This window comes from Mustelus asterias, chromosome 18, assembly GCF_964213995.1.
Source record: "Mustelus asterias chromosome 18, sMusAst1.hap1.1, whole genome shotgun sequence".
Classification (NCBI taxonomy): domain Eukaryota; kingdom Metazoa; phylum Chordata; class Chondrichthyes; order Carcharhiniformes; family Triakidae; genus Mustelus; species Mustelus asterias.
In genome coordinates, this window is record NC_135818.1 from 90,280,051 (window position 1) to 90,286,410 (window position 6,360).

A 6,360-nucleotide genomic window follows, 5' to 3' on the forward strand; every position below is an offset into this window, starting at 1 on the left:
TGTCTGGAGATGATGCTGCAAGAGTCCACACACACAGGCACAGTTAGCTTCCTAAGGGCAGAAGGAAGAACCCTGCTTCCAGAAAAGAGCAGACATGGCTGGGAAGATCGGCAGCCACACTCCTTAATACAATACCACAAGAGATCTAATGATATAATCAGGGCAGCAGCAGCAGTAAGCACCAGGGCACAATGCCAATGTATCTTGATGTGTGCCTAACACTCCTCAATCTGCCTTGCTTAAACCTTCTCCTGCACATCACTCCTCACACCAACAGAGCTTGCAGGAGCACCCAGCCCAGTCATCTCCTCATATCCCCAAGTGAAAAGCCACCACATCAGCATTGTCTTTCTGCCATGTCACATCCATCGCTCACACTGAACCTTTCCAAACATCTCATTTCACACAGATCTGTCAGTCTTTTCTTTCTCCCCTTGCAGGAGAAGTGGGCACAGAAGACCTGGAAGAGGTTGAGAGGTGATTCTGCTGTCACCTCCACCGTGACAGTTGCAGGAACGGAGAGAGGATCAGGAGATTAGCTGGGTCTCCACATGCCACATGCTAGTTAGGGTGCATTGGCCATGTTAACTTCTCCTCAGTGTACCCAAACAGGCGCCGGAGTGTGACGACTAGGGGATTTTCACAGTAACTTTGTGGCAGTGTTAATGTAAGCCTACTTGTAACTTAATAAATAACCTTTAAAGATGTGCAGGTTAGGTGGATTGGCTGTGCTAAATTGCCTCTTAGTGTCCAAAGATGTGTAGGGTAGGGAGATTAGTGGGATAAATGTGTGGGGTTATGGGGATAGAGTGGGGGCTAGGCCTGGGTAAGATGCTGTCAGAGAGTCGGTGCAGACTCAATGGGCCGAATGACCTCCTCCTACACTGTAGGAACTCTATGATTCTATGAAAGGTTTTTTCCCCCACGTAAGAGAAACTGTGTCTGAGGTGTGACGCGTCTGATTCGCCCACTCCGGGGGTCATCTGAGCGCTTCAATGAAGGAAGCGCTGCATTTAGATAGCTCCACAGCACTCACTATCATTCAAATCAGGAGGATGACAGTGAGGGAACAACCCCAAACTTCAGGAACACTCACACCAACTGTGAACTCCAAGCAGAATGACCCTCCACAAGACCCCCTCTCCAGAGCTGCCCAGTGGCCTCTGACCCCTTGGGCTCTCTAGTGCTGAGTGGAGACAGAGGTGGTCACCTCCTTCCTTCCTCTCAGAGGTCATGGCATCTGGTTCCTGCTTGTAAAAAGCAGCAGTGATTCACACTGGCACGAGTCTCACCTGGTGGTTGGGAAGACTCAATGAGGGCTGAAGATGTGATGTTAACTTCACTAATATATTATAACAGATGCAAATTCATGCAAATCAAGTTTGCATCCTTCCTGCATGTGAACTTGTTCATGTTATTGGGGAGGGTGGGCAAGATCACATTCTGAAACCTCACCGGCACAAAGCTGGCACAAATGGCCTCTCACAAAGTTTAGCAGCCATTACGGGATTTGTGCTCACAGCTAACAGGCCAGTTAAAGCCCACCCAACATCATAATCTTGAATTTGTACCATTGATGCGCTATCAATAAGGCGAAAGACTACCGGTGTGCCAATACAAGTGTAGGCTTTTATTCACAACAGAATCAGGAGCAGATCCCAACAAGTAACCGACCTGGACTAAACAAGGGGGAGGAGACAGCCACCTTTATACTAGGTGCCGAGGGGAGGAACCAAACTGGAAGGGGGTGTGTCCAGGTATGACAAGCACACACAACGGTGGTCCATATAGGACAAAGGCACAACTGAGGTCCACCACAACCATGTTATTAATGGAAGGAATGTCATGATCGAAAGGGACACTGACAGTGAGATTAGAAAACTTGATAGAGTTTGGCTGAAGGAAGAAGGAGGATTTAGAAAGTTTTGTTTTAAAGGATTTGCAGGGGAATGGAAAAGCAAATATGTCTTGGCGTTCCCAGGAGAGGAAGGCTAATAATTGCATCACAAAATATCAGGAAAATTATAGGCCATAGCTCAAAGAACTTGGAAGGATAGAGGACTTAGTGAGATAGAGTGGGATAACAGTATGCAAAGAATCAGAGCTGAGGGAAGGGATTTTACATTTAATACATTGTGATTCATTTGCATTGTGGAACGACTTGGAAATGGAACTGGAGGGAAACCTATTCAATATAATAATTTACTCCAGTTAGAAATGTCATCCATTTGTTGGAATATTTGAGAAAAAAAGTGTGATTATTTTTAATATTTTTGTGTGATTCTGTGAAGCGGGCTTGTGGCTGTGTGTGTGACTGTGTGTGAACATGATTTAATTAAGCTGGGAACTGGGTGTTTGCAGGGTTGAGGAGATCAAAGCGGTGAAAGGAGGGAATTTGAAGTAAATATGGCCAAGTTGCATTTTTTACAAGTAAATAAGATATGGATAGAAATTTGCATTAGAAGGTAAAGAAAGTGTGTTGTGTTCAGTTGTTAAATTTCAAGAGGAAGTAAAACGGATTTATAACTTGGAAAATGATCCAAAGTAGTGGCAATAGGGAAAACAAAAAAATTATACTCTGGGAAAGGTAAATTTCAAAGAAAGTTAGGACAATGGAATCAAGATGAAGCAAAGGGAAGCAACTTCCAGCCAACCCAGAAAATATATGCTTTCTAGAAGACGATTTCAAATCAGCTACCCAATTCAGTCAGAAAGGGCTAGGGGCTACAAACAGTAATTTGTGGCTGCATTTTCTGCCCCCGTTGCATTTTGTACAGTGGCGGAGGTGGCCCACCATTGGCCATAGCAGGATTTTCTTTTAACTATGTAAATGTAATCTTATGTGTTTGAGTTTTCTCTTCTCGTATTAATAAATTAATAAATAATAAATTTAATTTAATATTTTAAAATCTCCAAAAGTTTTACTGGAACTGACTTCAGTACACATATCTTCATAAGGTCAAAATACAAAAAGAAAAGAGTTGTGATAGCTTGCCAAGTTTCCCTTTGGGATTTGGTTTACACAACAAATACCACCTGCAGGATCATAACACAATGTTTGATAGATTTGTGATATTCATCTACCCATTGAGGCATGCAAGATGATCAGAGGATTAGACAGGGTGGACAGTGAGAGCCTTTTTCCTCGGATGGTGATAGCTAGCACGAGGGGACATAGCTTTAAATTGAGGGGTGATAGATATAGGACAGATGTCAGAGGTAGGTTCTTTACTCAGAGAGTAGTAAGGGCGTGGAATGCCCTGCCTGCAGCAGTAGTGGACTCGCCAACATTAAGGGCATTTAAATGGTCATTGGATAAACATAAGGATGATATTGGAATAGTGTAGGTTAGATGGGCTTTAGATTGGTTTCACTGGTCAGCACAACATCGAGGGCCGAAGGGCCTGTACTGCGCTGTAATGTTCTATGTTCTATTATATTAATGATGTGGAGATGCCGGCGTTGGACTGGGGTAAACACAGTAAGAAGTTTAACAACACCAGGTTAAAGTCCAACAGGTTTATTTGGTAGCAAAAGCCACACAAGCTTTCGGAGCTCCAAGCCCCTTCCTCAGGTCACCTGAAGAAGGGGCTTGAAGCTCCAAAAGCTTGTGTGGCTTTTGCTACCAAATAAACTTGTTGGACTTTAACCTGGTGTTGTTAAACTTCTTACTATTATATTAACACAGACACTAAATCATTTATTTTAAAATAGTGTGAAAATTGCAGTAATAATAGGAAAGAGCAGGGAGTGACACTAATTGGATTCTCCTTACTATAGCCAGCACAGGGCTGCTGCTCGAATGGCCTCACTCTGTGCTGTGTTATGATTTTATGAGTTTATAATCTACAAATAACAACATGATTTGAGGTTCTCTCTGTCCATTTATTCAAGTCATGTTCCCACTTGTTGTTCCTCAGCATACTAGCCCAAGGCTTGACAAACAAAAGATGGTACATGTCCCAGGTCTGGGTGCTCTGCTGGATAAATACCGAATTCCACAATAGAACTTAAAATTCGAAACCTGCCATGATAGTATGCAAACCTACAGTGTCTATTCACACCAATGCCAGCCGGTGAATGGCAGAATTTACAGCAGTCTATTCTATAGTAAGCAAAGTCTATTTAAAGAGTCCATTAAAGAACAATCATATCATCTGCAGCAAACAAACTCATGACCAATTTTTTATTTGTTCCTCCACAGGATGTCGACATTGCTGGATAGACTATCATTTATTGCCCATCCCTAACTGACCTTAAGAAGGTGGTGGCGAGTTGCCTTCTCAAACGCTGCAGTCCCTAAGGTGTATGTACACCTGCAGTGTTATTAGGGAGGGAGTTCCAGGATTTTGACCCAATGATGGTGAAGGAATGGTGATATATTTCCAAGTCAAGGTGGTGTGTGAATTGGAGGGGAACCTCCAGCTGGTGGTCTTCCCAGATATCTGCTGCCCTTGTCCTTCTAGGTTCTGGCCTGTGGCAGTTTTTAACCTGAATTTTGAAAGATGCCTCAAGTAAACGTTATGGGGAAATCAGATAAAGAACAAAGAAAATTACAGCACAGGAACAGGCCCTTCGGCCCTCCAAGCCTGCACTGACCATACTGCCCGACTGAACTAAAATCCCCATCCTTCCGGGGACCATATCCCTCGATTCCCATCCTATTCATGTATTTGTCAAGATGCCCCTTAAAAGTCACCACCGTATCCGCTTCCACTCCCTCCCCCGGCAACGGGTTCCAGGCACCCACCACCCTCTATGAAAAAAACTTGCCTCGTACATCTCCTTTAAACCTTGCCCCTCGCACCTTAAACCTGTGCTCCCTAGTAATTGACACTTCCACCCTGGGAAAAAGCTTCTGACTATCTACTCTGTCCATGCCCCTCATAATATTGTAGACTTCTATCAGGTCGCCCCTCAACCTCCGTGGTTCCATTGAGAACAAACCAAGTTTCTCCAACCGCTCCTCATACCTGATGCCCTCCAAACCAGGCAACATCCTGGTAAATCTTTTCTGTACCCTCTCTAAAACATCCACATCCTTCTGGTAGTGTAGTAGATGAAAAATGTCTGCCAAGCGTCTCTGATAGAATGTAAAATCCTTGATAATAAATAAAATGTATATATTGAATTTATATATTAATAGAAAATTAAAATAGACCCAACTCTGAATTATCACCTTTTGGACATTTTGTCATTATAATTTTACCAATAGAGTCACCTTTAAAATAAACTTTAACTTAATACACGTAGAATTAAGACCTTTGGCTATTGAATCTTAGGATAAAAATAGCTTCTGATAACACATTCAGAATTCTGAATAATTTATCGTCTTAGCTATATCAAAAATAGCAACATAGGGACTGAAGGAGGCTCTTCAACCCCTCGAGTCTGCACCATCATTCAAAACAACCATGGCTGATCAGACACTATCTTTCTACCCACCATCCCCAGAAACCTTGGCCGCGATTCTTCCATCATGACCCGCAACTTTTCTGGCGGGTTGGGCTGGGAGACGCGCGTCTGCAGCCTTGAACAGGGATTTGCGCATGCACCGGGAACGCGCATCTCCCAGAGCCAGAGAACAGTCGCCGGTCAGACCACGCTGGAAACGGCAGGAAGGCAGGTAAGTCATTTAAATCTCTTTTTAATATGTTTTAAATATGTATATGTGTTCATTATCAGGACCTTTCAGGTCCTGATTGAATCTCCCATCCCGCCAGGAGTACTTCATTCCGGCAGGGTTCAGACTAGCTCCCCACGTTCGGGGAATGAGCGGGAGACCCCGCCAGAATGAAGGGGGGGCAATCGGGGCCTCTCAGGGGGTCGGGCAGTGGGGGTGGTGTCCCCTGGGCATGGGCACCCTGGCAGTGCCAGCCTGTGCCCCCTGGCACTGCCCAAGGGGCAAAGTGCCCATGCCCAGGGGGCACCTTGACACTGCCCATCGGGCATCGGGCAGTGCCAAGGGGGTGTGGCCTATTGTGAGCGGGGCCTAGGGGTGATCGGTGGGGGTGAGGGATCCCGCTGCCACTCTGCATGGAGATCGGTCTAGGATGGAGTGAGGGTAGTGATTGGGGCGGCCTCGGGGAGGGAGGGATCCCCCTGGCTGCTGCCTCCAGGGGGATCTGACCCGGGTGGGGGGAGGGGTCAGCAGGGGGAGGGTCTGCTGGGGTGAGGGGGTGGGGGGATCGCCACTCCTGGGGGTATGGGCAGTGCATCGGGGTGCTCCAGGAGAGGGGGAGGTCAGGGCTGGCCTGGGAATTTCTGTGGGGCCGTGATCAGGCTGTGGGGCGGGGGTGGGAGGGGGGGTGCTGCAGGGGCAGCACTGCAGCGGTCCTGGGCTGGCCAGCGATCGAGCTC